The sequence below is a fragment of the Protopterus annectens genome, chromosome 6.part0, assembly GCF_019279795.1.
Source record: "Protopterus annectens isolate FY-2018-M chromosome 6.part0, PAN1.0, whole genome shotgun sequence".
NCBI classification, from domain to species: domain Eukaryota; kingdom Metazoa; phylum Chordata; order Ceratodontiformes; family Protopteridae; genus Protopterus; species Protopterus annectens.
The window spans coordinates 1,863,342,118-1,863,362,469 of NC_056737.1; positions in this window are offsets into that span (position 1 = coordinate 1,863,342,118).

Below are 20,352 nucleotides of genomic sequence, written 5' to 3' on the forward strand. Positions count from 1 at the left end.
TGGTTATTTAAAATGTATTTGCTGTATATCTTTGTCTTTATAGATCCACATATATTTATATGTCTACACACATACATTTTATATATATATATATATATATATATATATATATATATATATATATATATAGTGTGTGTGTGTGCATGTGTGTGTGTGTGAGTTTATATTACTCTGTCTCTGTATTTGTGGGTGTCTGTAGGGGTAATTCAATAAAGCCTATACGGAGCTATTCTCTGTATAGGAATAGTGTTAAAGCTCGGAAACAAAACATGTCTGCCCCGCGATCGGGGAAATCAGACTGGGTGAGTACATGAGCCTCCCAGCACTGTCCAAACATTGAGGTGATCGCGTAATGCACATCACCTCATTTGCTGGTGAAAAATCATGCATATGAGGTGATTTTGTGATCCAGGAAGTAGACAGGCATCCATGTAGGAGCCGTGTCTACAGGAAAAATGTATGCGGTTAACCGTAATGTAAAAATAAAAAAAGGGCTATGACAACTCAAATAAAAGCATGTGTTAGGTACAGTATGCATGCCAATGGCCAAAACTATGGCCATTGACATTTAAAAGTGATGCAATTAATGAAAAATTATTTATTTTAACACATACATTATGTTTGAGCTCAGCGACTTGCAAACATACTAGGTTGTAAATTAAAAATTAAAATAGTAAAATATGAGATATAAAGCTATATTGAAGTTCCCCATTATACTGGCCAGTAGGCAGAGTCATACAATGGCAGGTTATAGTGGTTGCTAAGGACATAGGCTCTGGTGTAGTGCAGTATCTAGGGTATACGCAATTAGGTGTATGTAAATGAGCTACGTTTATTGAATAGCAAAATGGGCAACCATGTTTGCAGGTACTAACTGTGTAAGGGTTAGAAACATGTTATTATAGGCAGAAGAGACAGCTGACATGAAAAGGGTGTCTGTCATGGTTTGTATAAGCACTTTGGAGCTCAGTGGCTCCTGTTTGTGCTCACTTAAGCACAGCTAAGCAGGGGTGTGTGTCTGTGGCTGCTAAGCTGTGCTCAGCTGGTTAAAGAAAAGTTAAGCATGCTCATGTACAGGGAAGGGCCCTTTCTGCTCCACAGTGTTTACACTAGCTCCACAGGTTTGCATGGAGCACAGTGGGGCTTAGAAGTGGAGGAAATTAAAAAAGGGTGGAGGAAATTAAAAAAGGGGGAAATAGCCTAGGAAAGCCAATCAAGCATAAATGACTGATAAGCCCTGTTCCACTGACACTGGTCCATTCAAAACCCTTAATAATATAGCTGGAAGGTGGAATGTGTCATAGTCAGCCAATCACAGAGGCTGCATCTGCAGCACACTACTATAAAGTATGTCTACACCCTTCAATCTGATTTTTCCCAAATACTCTGCACCATTAGAGTACACACTTGGGAATTTTAACAGACAAAATGATAGGGGCTGCAGCTGTTGTTCTACATGCACTAGAGGCTGAGGTAAGTGATGATGATGCTGCTGTCAACAGGCTCAGACTGAGAAGGAGAAGAGTGTTCAGGCCCAAAGTTACCTTTCAGGTGCTACATGAGCTGGAGATAGTAGAGCGCTGCAGGGTGGGCAGGGACATACTACAGCAATTCAACGAGCTATGCCGGCTTCACCTCAGACTCAGAGCCAGCAGAGGGGAACCCATTTTAGTGGAAAGAAAGGTATGTATAGCCTTAAGAATACTAGCTATAAGTACTTTCCAAATACTTATTGGGGACATTATGGGGATCTCACATGCATCCACATCCAGGGTACTCCACCAGTTCCTGGATGTCATTCTAACACATGCCAGTGAACACATTTTTTCCCCAGCACCCTTGAGGAGAGGACCAGCAATATGCAGCTCTTTCACCATGTAGCACACTACCTGGAGGTACTGGGTGCCATAGACTGCACTCATATGCACATCAAAGCACCACCTGATGAGGAGAGTAGAGTCTATATAAACTGCAAGGGGTATCACTCCATCAACTGCTGCCCAGGGCATTATCATCAATGCGTGTGCTGGGAGCCTCAGCAGTTATCACGACTCCCACATCTGGCATGCATCACAGCTCTACCAGGCATTTACCATGGGGGACATCCCGTACTGGCATCTAGTGGGGGATGCTGGTTACGCATTGGAACAATGGATAATTACACCCTTCAGAAATGCACACACACCAACTGAAGAAAGCCATAATGAGGCACATGCACAAACTAGGAACATTGTAGAGCATGTGTTTGAGCTGCTCAAGTCATGGTTCTGCTGCCTTGACATATCTGGTGGAACCATGCAGTACTCTCCAGCCACATGTGCACACATGCTCATAGTATGTGCCATGCTACACACTATGCTCCTGTGGAAACAGCTGCAGCAGGAACATCACAGGGAAGGGGGACACAGCCCCCCACCATTGCCAAGGTCCTCACAGGCACAGGAGGATACAGAGGAGGAACCCCCTGAGCCTGTCCCTGTAGGCAGACGTAGGCATGTCCAGTATGCTCTGGCCTTAGCAAACAGGCAATGCATAGCACATACACGGACAGCCTAGTCACCCAGGGACTGACACCTCACTCTGACTCGCATACACGCAGTAAAATGGATGCCAGCCACATCACACTACCTATACCTTACCATGTATAGGCTGTGTACTGTCTGCATCTGACAAAGTCAACCCTGAAGCATTGTCCTCTCAACTGCTTCTGGCACAAGGTAAGTCAATCTGATTAACAATAAATGAATGGAGTAGTAGACTGTGGTAGCATATGTATGGTATTGCTGTATGTTTGCATTGGACTGGAGTGGGATACCAGGATAGCAGCACACAATGGACAGCTATATGGGACAACAGGAACTCTCTCCCAAATGCTGTCATCTCCACAATATGCAGTAGGCCCAAAGCCAGCAAAATCCATTGCACTGTGAGGGACTTACAAACAGTGTGGTCAAAGGACAAATGCATGGACATCAATGTTGGAGTCCCATACATAGCTGTAAACCTCTTACAGCAAGAAATCTGTACAAAGCCATAAAGAAATGTGGGGCAAAGGCCAAAAAACAGGGATAAGTTTTTAATATTGCTCTTGCAAACAGAAAGTTGATAGAATAACAGGTGTTGCAGTAGCATGAATTCTCTTAAGGGCAAGAAGTCTGACACTCAAATGTCTGTCATTACTTTCTAACTTCAACCTTTAATAATTTCACTATTATTTGATACACAACCACAATTTTATGAAAAATTGACCCAAATGAGCCAAACATCTGGAAATTCTGTGAAGATGTGTACCGTTCAGAGATATGGCCCCCTCCCCAGCACACTCGTGTTTCCATAGAACTGCAGTAACATTTATGTTTGTAAGGTAATAGCAGAAGATTATACATTTAAAGGTCTGTCACAATCAACTTGATAACATTTCCATTTCTACAATATGCAGGGGTCAATGTGCTATGTATGTTTGTGGTTAATAGTGTCAGGAAGTAGACAGCACTTACTGGTGGCTGTTGTGGCTTAGTGGTCTAAGTAGAGTACTGTGGTTGTCAGGGTCTATGGTTCCAGACTAGTCATGCAACTATTTTGCATTTATGTCAGCTATACCAATGGTAGGTGTTGTACACACTGTCCAGAAGTCAATATTTGTTACTGCAGGAAAGCTGGACAATGGAGGAACAGGGGCCACACATATGGATACTACACAGCTCGGAGTAACCTGCACAGTGCCTAGTAGAACTGCAGGGTGTGACAAGTAAGTTTACTTCCAGGATATAATTTATTTATTTTATTTGACATTTGTTAACTATGAAAGTCCGACTTGGAACAAAGCCAGTTTTCAGCAAAGGCATGGACAGAAACACTCCAGACACATGTCTTTGTGATTAGAGAGGAAACCAGAGCACCTGGAGGGAACCCACAAGAATGCAGGGAGGACATGCAGACTCCACACAAAAAGCACTCCAGCCAAGAATCGAACCACAGAACTTCTTGTTATGAGCAACAATGCTACTGCTGCATAACTGCATCATACAAAGACTGCTGCATTACTGTGTTAGTACTGATAACAAGTCAGTGGGCCCCATCCATATTCCTGGAATGACAGGGTGTCACAGAATGTCCCTACATATGCCTCATATATCTGTTCTGCTTGCCATAACATTGCACTTGCCTGCCAAACTATTTGCAAACCAGTAAAGATTGATATGAAAACATCAATGACAGACAGTTGAGATGCAGATGTCATGCCCATAAGTAAATGCAAGCTAATACAAACAAAACCATTCTACCAACTGTCTACCTTTGGAAGAGCAATATTAAGAGCCTGCCCCCACATCTGGGCCTGTGTCTGACTGTTATATATGGGCCTGTCCAGATGTCTGTCTTTAAGAGTTTGAGAGCTATGGCCAACATGTAGTCTTATAATAACAGTGCAACACAAACCATCTGAGGACCGCAGCAGATGTATGGGGCAAAATGATGGCCAACTTGCTAAACAGGTACAGTCAGAGGCGTGAAGTCTGTAACACTGTGTGTGATGTTAACTTCTACCCCACTCACACCATAACTACAAATACATACCAGTAGTAACTGTGGACAAAGGCTGTGACTAGACTACAGAATGACAAAGAGACACACATAAAGGGAAAGAGAACCACTGGCCAGACAAACATAGAATGTGCACACTAGAACAATTTGTGCTGTAACATAGCTCCCTGCAGTGTATGGGGTCAGTAAACAAATGCCTGCCAGTGCTCCCTCATATTACACTATACTGATCTGCAACTGACATACAGGAAATCACAGTGCTATGTAGAATATGTGTGTGTACTGGTAAGGAATAAATGGTAAGGTCTGAGGGTGGGGACTGGTAAGCAGTAAATGGTAAGGTCTAAGGGTGGGTACTGGTAAGGAGTAAATGGTAAAGTCTGACGGTGGGGACTTGTAAGGAGTAAATGGTAAAGTCTGAGGGTGGGGACTTGTAAGGAGTAAATGGTAAGGACTGATAGTGGAATGGTAAGGGGTAAATGGTAAGGCCTAAGGGTGGGTATGAGTAAGGAGTAAATGGTAAGGTCTGAGGGTGGGGACTGGTAAGGAGTAAATGGTAAGGTCTGATGGTTGGTACTGGTAAGGGGTAAATGGTAATGTCTAAGGGTGTGTACTGGTAAGGAGTAAATGGTAATGTCTGAGGGTGGGGACTGGTAAGGAGTAAATGGTAAGGTCTGAGGGTGGGGACTGGTAAGGAGTAAATGGTAAGGTCTGATGGTTGGTACTGGTAAGGAGTAAATGGCAAAGTCTAAGGGTGAGTACTAGTAAGGTGTAAATGATAAGGTCTGAGGGTGTGTACTGGTAAGGCGTAAATGGTAAGGTCTGATGAAGGAAATGGTAAGGAGTAAATGGTAAGGTCTGAGGGTGGGGACTGTTAAGGAGTAAATGGTAAAAACTGATAGTGGAATGGTAAGGGGTAAATGGTAAGGCCTAAGGGTGGGTATGAGTAAGGAGTAAATGGTAAGGTCTGAGGGTGGGGACTGACAAGGGGTAAATGGCAAGGTCTAAGGGTGTGTACTGGTAAGGAGTAAATGGTAATATCTGAAAGTGGGGACTGGTAAGAAGTAAATGGTAAGGTCTGAGGGTGGGGACTGGTAAGAAATAAATGGGAAGGTATAAGGGTGGGGATTGGTAAGGAGTAAATGCCCACATGGCCATTTGGCTTATATTTCTATGATTCTGCAACTGTGACTTAAATTACCCAAATAGATGCTCATTGCCTAGAGGACCCTGGGGGAAATGAGTGGCATTGACATACATCTATTCCATCCTAGGGAAGGGTAGAAATCTTCTATGCAGCATTGTTTGATCTCACTGAAGATTGCAGAGGGGTATGTAACAAGTCAGCCAGGGACACATGCTGAACTCATACCAAGCTGCATCATTAGTAACCTTCTCAGGACAGCTTGCATGGAAGCATGCCCATCAACCAGACAGAAGATCATTGTAGGGCCGTCACACATGAACATGCATATCAGCTGTCAAGAAGAGGATTTTTAGGGTTTACAAGAAAAGTCTCTGATGGCTACCTAAATTGCTGTCCTTCTTTGCTGGCTCTCACCTTGGGGAAGGGGAATGAATGGCCAATTGGCCAGTGGTGAGAAAGGATTATGATTGGCAGGCATCAGGGGAGAAACAAGCAATAAAATACAGAAACAACAATTAAAGCTGAAAGTATCCTTTCTTTGTTTTTTTTTTTTTTTGAAAATGCAATATAATGTTATTTGCAAAGTGAAATTCTAGGAAGTTCAAACAAAACTGTAGGTTGATACACAATAACATACAATTGACTTGGGGTAATACTTGTGTGATACCATACAGACAATTAAGTAACCCTTGTGATAAATAAACATACAAAGTGAGCAGAATAATGGAATACCTGAGGGAAAAAGTTGCCAGGAGAAAATGTGTTTTTTTATCCATGTATACAGAAGGTTTGCAATCACCATCTTAGTCCTTTATTGCTAATAAGTACACTTCTGAGAAGTTCATTTTAATATCAGGTACAAAAATGGATAAATGAATAAGGAAGGAATCTGGTACACAAGTCTGCACCAGAAATCCCAATTAAGGTATTCTAAAAGCAGTTTATATATATATAATGCTAGGGAAAGAGTTAAAAGGACAAGCACATGTATTCTAATTCCATGAGAAATTAAAATAGTAACAACGATACCACTGAGTCAAGTAAAAAATATCTACTCAAAGTTGTTATACCCAAGACACATTATGATGCTTGTGTCCAAATAATTCATAGTGGCTGTCAGACAAAAAATGAGCAAAACCATCTCATACCACAACCCTCCAAGGTTACACAAGAACATACATATCTGCCCTTGCCCAATTACCACCACACATATCTGCTACCTACAACTCTTCACAAATACATACATTAACTGGTGGTGAGGCCAGATAGCAAAATATTGCTGCTTAGAAATAAGCAAATAATTTATGTTTTAAACATTGTGTTCTCATGATAACATTGATTGGCACTGATTTTGTAATACAGTAGCAGACAACATATTCACTGCAACATAGGAAAACATAAATGACACATGAGGCTGGCATTTCACAAACATTACTTACATCTCCAAAGGGGGGTCCCCCACCCTTCAAAATGCACACATTCTACATACAGTCCTATAGTAAAGAATAAAAGGAATCCATCAACACTGGGGAAATGGATGTGAGATGGCATAACAAAAAATAAAGAAAAAGTAGCAACATTTCAGTTGCTGGCATCTTTGAAAGATGTAATCTGACTGTTTATACACATTAATATATGAATAATGGCATTTGTTTGCAGCTGTATATATGAACTGCAGCTCCAGCTTGTCCTTTATTATGTATACAAAGTGTGAGAGAAATTTTAAGTGCTCTCATCATGGCTCACTTTGCTACATCTACCTAACTAGGTTAAAGTGGACCGATATACAGCAGTGAAGTTAATATGCTATGAATCATTTAAGGAAGCTGCAGCTAGTAGCACACGTTCCTGTCCACTACCCACCAACAAGATAGGACTAACCTCAAATTAAACACATGTACACATGCACACTTACTCAGATAAGCAAATACTCAACTAATCTGTACAAATAAACACCTAAGTTGGGAAATCCTACCCCACACATGGAAATAACTGCCCATCCCAAACCACAGTTAGAACGTACACAGACAAATTCCAATACTGCACAGCATTATATCCCTTAAGGAAAAATGCAACAAAAGTACACTAAACATGTACTCCATACTGTTTCCTCAAAGTGCATGTGACATACAATGGCTGAGAATGAGTAATGCATCACAGTTCAAGGGAAATTTCTTAGAAGTAATAAAAGTTGTATATAGCAGCTGCCTGGTTCACTTATATTACATTGTGATGCTACAATAGTCTTCTGACATGATGATTATCTGTCCCTAATGCATTCCTCTAAAGGGTCTAAATTTATAATTCTTCCTTTCATAAAAATCAACCAGTTTTGTTGTAAATATAGGACAAACAAATTAAGCAATATAAAAGATCGCACTAAACTCTCTTACAGCTTTTCCTTCTGACTGTAAGTTCTCAAATGAGACCAACTCCTTTATAAGATTGGAATTAGGCCCCACCAGTAAAGCCTTCTGTATAACTACTCATGCATTGAAACTGTATTCCTTTCAGGAAGAAGCACTTGATAGTAAGGAAATCTTTCAGTCATACAGAGAGAACACTGCCTCCACTGCCTCATCAAAATGAATGGACACATTTTCACCTCATTTCACACCTTTTATGGAATTCTCTTTACTACGGAAATGTTTTCAACTAACTATTGAATTCTGACTTCTAGCCAATAATGATGAAACCAAATTTGTAGTAAAACACTTCTTACTTATTAAGACTTTCTATACCACATATTATAGCATTTTGTAAGAATATTGCCATTACTTGTATAGATTTTACTTAACATATAAGTACAAAATGTTAGTTAAAATGTAGTTAATGGTATAAATTGCAAAAACTGTCCCACAGGATTTAATAAACTCTGTGTGGGCACAATGTAGAGCCTACAAGGAATGTTACCATATCCATGTACATGGTTCCCCCTCAGCAGTGCACCATGCATATTAACGATGACATGTTGCTGAGGAAGAGCCGAGGATATTGAATCAGTGTAGGAAGTGTAGTGTTAACTGTGTCCGCAGTTGAGTAAAACACTACCTGCACTGTCCAATTGTATTATTCCAATGTTATTTTTTTTTTAAATGCATGTTTGCTCTGGGTGGAGTGCAGCAATGCTGAGCAGCACCGAGACACCTGCCAGACATCTAAAAATAGAAACCTGATGCATTTAATTATTTAAATGTCATGTTTAAGTGTAGCTGGGTGGGTTTGTGTGGTGTCGCATGATGCTCAACAGTGCTTATAGGTAGCTCAGATGTATATGTAAAGATATAGCAGAATTTTACATATCCATGCAGCTAAATAGGTAGGATTACAGCCTTATGTGAAGTATGTCCAAGGTTTGAACACATAGAAAGGAAAATATGCATTAATTTTTTAAATAAAAATGATGCCAGTTATTTTAAATTATGGCCTGCTGTGCTCTGCTGAGCTTTGCTAAGATCTGCTAAGCACTGCATAAACACAATAATGGCTGACAATGTTTATATGCACTGTTTGGCTCTGCTTGGCTGGTTTGAGCACTGCTAAGTGAAATATTGCTTTTTTAAATGTTGCCCAATGGCATATAAGAAAACAGCCTATATTAAGCCAAATAGGTGGGAATACAGCAGACTCCATTGGAGTTCTGTCTCTGAAGGATACTATGGCATGCATTGGTGAGGATTCACACTTTTGAGCACAGTGTTGGGGCATTCTGGAGTCCAGGGTCATCGTTGGACTCCTAGTAAAAAAAACATGATGACTGGCTGCTGCAGGGAGTTTTTCACAACTTGGATTGTAAGGCGGAGGCCTGGGACAGGCAGGCAAGGGAACTCACCAGTGTTACTGGTATCCCCCGCACAGGTGAGCAGTGCCATCACCACCATGATGACCTGAAGAGATGAAAGGGGGATATCTTGGGCTCCTGGGTCCAAGAAGCTCTGGCAGGAAATGCCCCACAAGTATGTAAGTAATTTTACCTTTGTTTCACCAATATCTAATCTGAATGTCTGCTACACTGGTATGCATAATGGTGTGCTTCTCTCCCAACAGCTGCAGAGGACAGGGCTCACAATATCGAGTCACATGCCAGGCACTTGGCTAAGTTGCTCCATGAGTATGCTGATTATGGATGTATTATGCTAACTGTAGTGAAATACGCAAGATAGAGTAAAGCATTAACTTCAATAAAGTATATACAGTAGAGTCTGTATTGCAATAATTGTTGACTTAGAGCTGTAGTGCAATAAATGAATAATGCAAACTCTAGTGCAATGAAAACATGAAATGATACTATTAACTGCAGTAAAGTATATACAATAAAGTCTGTAGTGCAATAACTGTGGAACTAAAGCTGTATTGCAAGAATAATGACAACTGTTGTGCAATAAAAGCTCAAAGCAATACCAGAAACTGCATTAAAGTATATACAATAAAGTCTGTAGTGCAATAAGTGTGGAATTAGAGCTGTTTTGCAAGAAATTAATAATGCCAACTGTTCAGCAATAACACATGAACCAATACCAATAACATCCAGGTAAATTGTGTACATCAGGACTGTCTTGCTTTAACCATTGCATTACAGTTGTATGCATTCAGGCTGTAAGATAAGGTGCCACAGTCAAGTATAACACTGTAATAGCTGTATGATGCAAATATAATGGCTGCCAAATGTATTGTTTAACACATACAGTACTGTTCAAGGCTGTTTCTAGGCCGATACTGTTCACATAATGCTCTGTCATCCACAAACAGCAGGTAAGCAAGGTATATGGGTGAGGTAGCCCACTCCATGATTGGATATTGTTTGTTGATTCCACAGATATTTCAACCTACTGACAATATATTGTGTACACCTGCATTCTATATACTAATGTATAGATTACCCACTATCTCTGTTATGCTTGCTTTTCATGCATGTGTGTTCTACTGTCACTGCAGTCAAGTACAAAACTGTAGTACTACTACCAGGTCTTATTTTGGTTACAGATGAGCTCTAGGCAAATATCAGTCAGTCAGTAATTAGCAGTGACTCAGTAGTTTGGATTGTTAAATGCTCTGTATGTAGTTCATTTTGCCACACACACACACCAGGGTTCAAATCTAGTGCTATGTAGTACTAAATATTACAGTATCAGTCACGTAATGTTTACCAGATTCTTTCTTCACAGGAACTACAGGTAAATGGGTGAGGTAGTCTATATTATGAGTAAGGAATTGTGAGTTTAGATGTCACAGACTGTTAAAATCATTAGCAAGAATGTGAAAATATAGCACAAAATAACAGAAATAGATATAATAACAATAATAATAATAATAATAATAATAATAATAATAATAATAATAATAATATGAAATAAATAAAATGTGTAATTTTGGTATGGCTGTATGCCTGGAGTGTCTGTTAAAAGTTGCTGCAGGCAATTCATACATACCATGCAGATGCCCTCTGCAGTCACTGCTATTGGGTTCTATCCCCATGCCTCCCAAGCAAGGCATGCCAGTTGTTTAGTTTCTGTACTGTACACATACATGTGTCTCAAGTGTCATGCTGTCAAGTAATGTAATTAGTAGTCTGGAATTCATCTGTCACAGGATTACCATCAAAATGAATACCTAAATTGCAAAGTATCACTGCATCAGTCCACAGTACACCTTGGTAGTTATATAGGTCCAGCTGATGAGAAAGTGTTCTGTGTAATTGTGTACCCTGGGTTGTTACTGCTTAGCCCATACTGTTTCATGTGAATAGCCTGAGAGGTATGTATGTGCAGCTATGGGGGACTTGCACACATAAAGAAAGGGCATTCACCTAGAGTAGATAGTAGTACTGTTGCCAAGTAAATAGCCTATAATGGTACTAATGGACTGTTTTTGTCTCTCCCTACTCCTTATCTTCATTTATTATTGTTATTCACTGTTTATGATTTACTATTAACATATTTTGCTACATTAATTGTATTTTGGGCATGTGTTTTATTATTGTCATGTATTACAATGGTTGCATATTAACATATCTTGTTGAATTACCTATTTTGTTGGCCTTATGCTGTAACTGTACTGGCATGCTGTTAACATACTGACTGTTCTGTTATCCATTGTTGTGTTTCATATAATATGCATTGATATGTAATTGGGTTATTTCCACTGTTCTGGCATGCTATTACTAACAATGTTGTGTTCATAACTAACCTATACTTACTGCTATACCTCCAGCACCACAGCATGTCAGGGTAGTTCTGTTCCTAGTGATCTGCCTACCTTGCCTCAACTGGTCGTGGCAGTGGGTCCTGGCACATCTGTGACCCAGGATGGTGGTGCCCCCTTCGCTGCTCCTGCACCACCTGCAGCATTGGGTGGAACCACCTCAGGGTATAAGGCCCAACCTCCCCCTGAAAGCAGTGGTGGAAGGGCTGTATTCACCCAAGAGCAACTGCCGGTCATGGTGGCAAGATCATTCATTGGACCTATGAATATTACCTGCACCAGACTGAGGGCACATTGGCCAACCTGGTGGGACAGGCTGGCCATATCACCCAACCTCCAGCACAGCCATCTTTGAGGCAGTGAAGGAGCAGTGTCAACTGTCCCATGGGTGGGGATGTGAGTCACGCTGCTGCCATTTGGAGGGACATGCGTCTCGGAGTCCACAGCACCCACACCATCCAAAGTATTTACCCCCTTCATGTGTCACACACTGCCCCTGTCTGCTGTTTTGTCTGTCTACAAATGCATTGTCTCCTACCCAACTTACCTCCCCACATGTACCTATGTCCCTTCCCCAACATTCCACTCTCTCCTTATAAAATAAAATAAAAAATGGACACCTGACCCACAAAAAAAATAATATCACCCCCATACATAGCTCTCTCTTTCACATGTGTGTCCACTGGGCACAACTAATTTAGTCCAATTGGCTTGACAACACATTTATGTTGTCTTTACTCCTCTCTCTGGGGTTTGAATGTCCAAATTCATCTACAAAATCTTTCAAAATGCACAGCTGTTGATGTACAAGAAATGGATCACTATGGTTCTTTCCTAAACATTCCTACCTGCATCACACTTATGTTTTCCCCCTGCTTGCCCCCATTTCACCACTTTCCTACCACCCCCCTTTTTTCTTTATATTTTTTTGGTGCGGGTTTGCATGGAGTGCTGGTTCGCTTAGCTCCGCTTAAATAAGCTTTAGGTGATTATATGTGTTTTTTGCAGTGTTAGTCACATGTAGACAATAAACACCTCAGCCAAGTCTCAATCCCAGGATCCCCCCAACTATAGCACACTGCATTAACCCACCATGCTACACAGGTCTTGCGTTAAACAGGTGTTTCCAGCAAAACATACTGATTGCTACCTACAGTCATTAAGCATGCAACTGAAATAAAAAATTAATGGGAAAAATAGGAGTGTATTTTGGACTCTGGTGCAATAATACATCAGTGGACAGCCAAAGACATAATAATGGATGTAAGTGAGGCTTGTGATAGCAGGTCTATGTGCTCTTTTATTAGCAACTTGTGGAAAGACAACTGCTAAGGTAGCAATGGCAAAGTACATGTGCAGCTGGGACTCTGGTGGAGAAATGCAACCATATAAAGCCATGAACATACTCATGGATGTAGAAATGTTTCACACAGTCTGTACATGTGCACATATATCTTGCAAATACAAATTCACCTACAGTGATTCAATACTTCAGTGTGTTAAATGTCTTGCTTGTAGTGCATTTTGCCACACACATTCCTGGGTTCAAATCCAGTTTTGTGTTGCAGTTTAATTACATTATTGTGATGACAGAAAGTAATGACTGAGTCATGCATTCATAATCCACATCGGTCACTGCTAATTAATGAACTACTACCCAGTTTTGCAAGCCAAAGGACTGCAGGTAGGGACACACTGTGTATATCTGTCTAGCCTAACTATATATTGCCTACTACTCTGGTATTGGCACTGCTGCATAACATCATCATCATCATCATATGCCCCTTTTTTCCCTTGTTCCTACATGGGGTCAGGGTATCGTGTTAACTGTTGCCACCTCTCTCAATTCAGTGCCACACTCCTGCCTTCTTCAACACTCATGCCTGACTGTCACAGATCTTCTTTCACACAATCCATCTACCTCTTTGCTGGACCTCCTTGCTTCCTCTTACCTTCTTCCTGTCTATCCCAAATCTTCCTTACCATATTGTCTTTTGCTTTTTTACACATCCTTACCTGCTTCACACTTATGTTTTCCCCCTGCTTTCCCCCATTTCTCCACTTTCATACCATCCCATTTTTTGTTACATAACAGATGTTACTTAATCACATGCCTCAATTGGACTGTAAAGGGTACACTTACCCTAGTTATGCCATAACAACAGGGATGACACAGCTACCACACATTCATATACAGCTTGCTGTCCTCCAAAGTGTTCACACTGCCCCTTATGTGTTCTAGCCTGCAGCACCAGCTGTAGCCTATAGCATACACAGAAAGGTAGCTGCTACAGACCTTCCATACCCCCTAACCCCCAAAACAAGGAATCCAGGCACAGCCATACTTAATGTGGAAGCAAAGGCCCAGAGTTAGGGACATGTTTTACTGTGTGCTCTTACAAAGATAATCAGGTGATAGAATAACAGCTATTATGTTGGCATGCATTGGTATGACATCTGACACTCAGATGTGTGTATTTCATTACTGACATCAACCAACAATGATTTACAATTGATTTGGCAGATGACCACAATGTCATGGAACACTGACCACACATATTAGGTGAAACTGTGCACATACTGCATAAATCTCTACAGTTGGCAGTTATGATACATACCCTCTGTGGTGCTGTAGTATCCATGTCTCAGTACTCTCCATCTTCACAGCTAAGAAAGGGGCCCAGGTCTACATGAAGGCCTTATATATTGCACTGTGGTGGCATGTCATTAGCTAATGATGCAATGCAGCTGCTTAGACTGCAATTTACATATCTGAGCCAGATAGATGGAAGCTTAGGGTTATGGATACAGCACAGTCTGACATCTGTGACTGCCTCCATCACATAGGGGACACCCAGAATCAGTTCATTGATGCAATGGACAGATGGTGGGCTGATACAGTGTCTTTCTTAGAACACACATTGCCTATGAGGGAACATCTGGTTGGAGTTGGGCATTGGACATGTGAACGTAGCTCAGCAACACCATCTGCTAAGTGTCCATGTGGCCATGCACAGTCATGCTCCCATAGTGGCAGTACCTCCAGCACTATAGAGGAAAGTGTGCTGCTGTCCACACCACAATGTAGCAGGCCATGAGCACATGGTCCTGGGTCAGCCCCTCAGAGACACAGATACAGCAGACAGTAGTCACCATCAGGTACTAGCACTGCATCTGACCTTTGGCATGGTGGTGCCAGTGCAACTCCTGGCAGAGCCATTTCCCATGTTTGTGGCCAGAGGCAGTGAACTGACCACTCTACCATTTACAGTTCACAGCTGTCTAACATATACACATATAAGGCTAGCACTGGGCTTGACTGTGTGCACACACACACACTCAAGCACTACTGTCATGCATAGGTCACCTCCAGACAAATATGGCATCTCTCCATGGCCCATCTAACCTGCACCTCTCCTGACTCACACACATGCTGTCAAATGTTAGGCACAGATTAGACCTCAGGTACTCCCAGACCACACCCTGTGCATGTGATGATACCTGTGCCACATCCCTGCCATCCATGCCATTGATGCAGGGAAATGCTGCTATCTGTTTGATGCACAGGGTGTCTATATTACTTGACATGTAGTTGTGTAATGCAGTATTGTTTTGCCATGCCACCTGTTGTGGTCCACAGCAGGTACTGTATGCTGGCATGTACCATGACTACACATCACAGTTTCTGTATCTTTGTTGCATGATGTTAGATTGGTGGTAGTGTTACAGAATGACAGCTGTGTCACAGACCTGAGTATAGTTTCTGTTCCAGGAGTCTGAGGGGATACACTATGGACACATGGCTACAAAACAGCAGTAGAGGATGGCATGGCAGCGCAGCAGACTTATGATGCCAGCAAGGTTTGGCAGTATACATGCATGGCTCCCTAGATGCATATGTGTAGGACAGTATATCAGGGACATTGGGGACAGTCAGCTTATTTATGCATTCATACTTTGTGATAAGGTCTGCTACCATTGCTGCATGTCACCTGGATTATATGAACGTACAAATATAGAAGATGTGGTGATGGTGTTGACAACTCTAAAATATCCTCTGTATGGGTCAGACAGGTAGCAGACATCAGTTATTATTAGGTATAGGAGGGCAATGCAGGGCCAGCAGCTAGTCACAGGGCCAAAAGGTGTATAACTATTGCACGGGAATAGCCCATAAGGGCATGTCTGTAGTGCTGCTCAGGGATATCTTCACACACACATACACACACACACACACACACACACACACACACATACACACACACACACACACACACACTTGGCTGCTGTGAGTATTAGACCCCTACATATTTACTATTACACACTACAGATCACAGTATTTATTGCATGCACCACAGAAATTATCTAACATTAAGTTGTCAGCCAGCACTCTTAAGGTGGATGACATCCACATGCCTTGTAGAGGAGGGGAATGTAGAGGCCAGCAGCTAGTCACAGGGCCAAAAAATGCATAGCCATTGCACAGAAATAGACCATATGGGCTTGTCTGTGATGCTGCAAGGAGATATATTTCCAAACACAAACACACAGAGTTGGCTGATATGAGATTAAATCCCCTACATATCTACAATTACACACTATAGCTTGCATCACTTATTGCATGCACCACAGAGATTGTCTGACAAAAGGTTGTCAGGCAGCACTCTTGAGGTGGATGACATCAGCAGGCCTTGTAGAAGAGGGCAATATTGAGGCCAGCAGCTAGTTACATGGCCATAAAATGCATACCCATTGCACAGAGATAGCCCATATGGGCTTGTCCATAGTGATAAATGGGGATATATTTACACACACACACACACACACACACACACACACACACACACACACACACACACACTTGACTGATGTGAGATTAGAACCCCTACCTATCTACAGTTACATACTAGAGCTCACAGTACTTATCACACAGGAGGGGAATAGGGTCAGACACATATGTAGAGGTAGTTGTCTGTATGTACAGACATATTTCTACATAGCAGGTCTTTGTGAGGAAGAGGCAACAGAATTGCACTCAAGTTAGCTAAATGTAGGAGCATGCCCAGTGGGGCTGTCAGTATGTACAAGATGACTCCAGGCCAGGGCTAACTGTACTCCAGGCCAGGATTTTGTGTGGACAGACATTGGCAGCTGCACCTGTTTCTGCAGGACAGTACCTTCCTGACATTGTCCATGGCATTCCTCAGCAATGTGCTGTAATTAGCGTGTGACTGGGGTACATGATGTAACGGCACATACAGGGTGACAGTCTGCATACTGCTAACTGTACATGTTTTTTCATAATGTCCAGCATTTCACCCCATATGTCTGGCCTGCTCCTCATACATTTGTGGTGTTCCAGTAAAATGTTGTATAAGGCAGTCAGTGAATAGTACTAACTACAGTCAAATAGTTGAATGTTGGACTTTATATCCCTCAGATATTCTGTACTAATGCAACCTACTTTTATACTATATGAGATGCAGGCGTGGTCGCACAGTATGCGTAGAGCGTATCAATCAACAACAGTCTGTATAACACACAGATACACTAATACGCTAGCTGCGTACAGATAGAGTTACCAGTTAGTCAGTATCACCGTAAAAAGCAAAAGTATACCAAGTACTGTATCAGGCTTCTGTGGAACAATGGCTTGAAAACTCTTCAGCACCTCAAGCGTTCAACGGGACATATCCAAAGTCGTATAACAAAGAAAGCAAGTAAATGCAATGCAGGCTTGATATTCAACGCCAGTATGCGAGTCAGTGCATACAAAAATAAGCTTTCTGCTTGTAGATGGAGTCAACAGTTAATTCAAACAAAGTACCTGATTCAAGGGCAAAACTTCAGAGGAACAATAGCTTGGAAACCTTCAATAACAAACCAAGCGTTCAACAGAGTATATCCAAGGTAGTTTATTCGTATAAAAATCGGCAAGCGTTTTCAACTAGGTCTTCATCAGGCCGTTAAACAATTTAGACTGACAAAGCACTCATATTTATAACAAAACATCACAGTAGCAACGATGTAATTTCCTGTTAAAATTTTAAACTGACAGAGCATCACAGTAATGAAAATGCCATTTCCTGTTACTACTAATTCAAAGTCTAAAAACATTTTAAATAGAAAATATATATAAAAAAGGTATATATAAAAAGATATGTAGTGATAGTTGCATAAAGCTGACTGTATGTAGTTCCAAGACAAAACACTGTCATTGTACAAAAACATATAATTGCATACACAATAAAATAAAATTACTGCTAAGAAATGTATCTAATTTATTAAAATTATTGTTAGTGAAAGCACTTATGCATTAGAAATCCATTCAAGATGCCACAATAAATAAAAAACTACTAATATTTGTGTCATGGTGTAAACTCTCATGAAGTCAGAAATTTACCATCAAACATTATCACTAATATATATATATGAAAAACATATATATATATATATATTGATTTACACATCTAGTAGGAAATATCTAATATATTAAAAATATTATTATTAAGAACAATTCAACCCACCACAGTAGATGGAAACGAACTAACATTGATGTCATGATGTAAAAGTCTCAAGAAGTCAGAAATTTACCACCAAAAAGTGTCACTAAATTATATATAAAAAATGTGTAAAATGATCCACATATCTATGAGGTCATTGCCTACACTAAGTACACATATATAAAGATATATATATAAAAATATATATGTAAAAGGCCTCATAAACACTGACACTATATGCACTAATGATACATCCACACAATGTGCAATAATATAGGTTAAAAATACCATAAATTGTTGTGACATGACATCATTATATATAGTAATATAATGTTACCATAGATAACCTGCTACATAATAGGATGGCAGTACATAGCAATCCAAATATTCACAAATAGCGTCATTTATAAATTGTGAGTGATGAAAAATACTCACTATTTTTGTATTTATATTTTATTTAAGTTTCCTGGCTTTAAGTATGGGTTTAATAGAGACCCTATCATTAATGCCAGGGCTGCGATCAGCTCTAAACCTAATAATCCATTTGGCTTCCATTTGTTCAGTAAGATTACTCAAGTCCCCTCTCCTTATCCCCAGTTTGTTCACATAGATAACTTGGAATAGAAACTTATGTTCTATTGATGTGTTATTTACATGTTTAGAGAGGGCATTGGATGTGCAGGATATCCTAATCTTATATATATGTTCTCTTATTCTCTCTTTAAACTTACGGTCAGTCTTGCCCACATAAAATGCTGGGCAAGATTGACATGTAGCCAGATACGACATGTTTAGAGTTGCATGTTGCTGACATGGTGAATGTAAAAGCTGCCCTGTGACAGGATGTGTAAAAGTATTACATTCTTTCACATATTTACATTGATTACATTTCTGACACTTTCTAGTAGCCCCATCTAGACTATCTGACATTATATTTCCAACTCTATTCGGACCACAGAGCATCCTATGCAGATTCAATTTGTTTCTATAAGAAAACTTGGGGGCCTCATCTATTATACTAGATATCATAGGGTCTGTTAGCAGGACATCCCAATGTTTCCTGTAAATATCCTTGATATTATTGATGTCTTGTGTATAATGTAGAGGGATTCTGATATTATTACTAGCTTGTACTGTTCCTGAGAATGCTGACTCATCACTTTGTTTACCAAAATAGGGCTGAGCTCTACCCTCTCTAAGCCTATCTATTCCAGAGAAATTCTCCTCAATCTCTTCATTCGTGTAGCATCTACTGGTAAACTTGGTTCTAAGTCCTTCCATCTCTCTATGGAACCCAACATCATCAGAATTAAGCCTCGATGCCCGCATGGCTTGGCTCTTTAAAATATTTTTAAAAATATGTTTTGGATGCATACTACTACGATGTAGCAAACTATTTCTGTAGCACTCCTTCCTGTATACTCCAGTATTCAAATTACCATCAGGTAATTTCTCTATGTATACATCCAAATACGGAATAATGTCTCTAGATTTCACCATGGAGAAATTCAAGTAGTCAGTCTCATTATTCATCCTCCTATATAAATCATTCAATTCTTCTTCATTTCCCTTCCATATTAGAAAGAGGTCATCTACAAACCGGGTATAACATCCCATCTTGTTCTGAAATTCAGCCATCCGAAAGAGTGAAGTATCTTCCCAGTCAGCCATAATTAAGTTGGCGTAGCTGTTCGCACATGCGGGCATCGAGGCTTAATTCTGATGATGTTGGGTTCCTTAGAGAGATGGAAGGACTTAGAACCAAGTTTACCAGTAGATGCTACACAAATGAAGAGATTGAGGAGAATTTCTCTGGAATAGATAGGCTTAGAGAGGGTAGAGCTCAGCCCTATTTTGGTAAACAAAGTGATGAGTCAGCATTCTCAGGAACAGTACAAGCTAGTAATAATATCAGAATCCCTCTACAGTATACACAAGACATCAATAATATCAAGGATA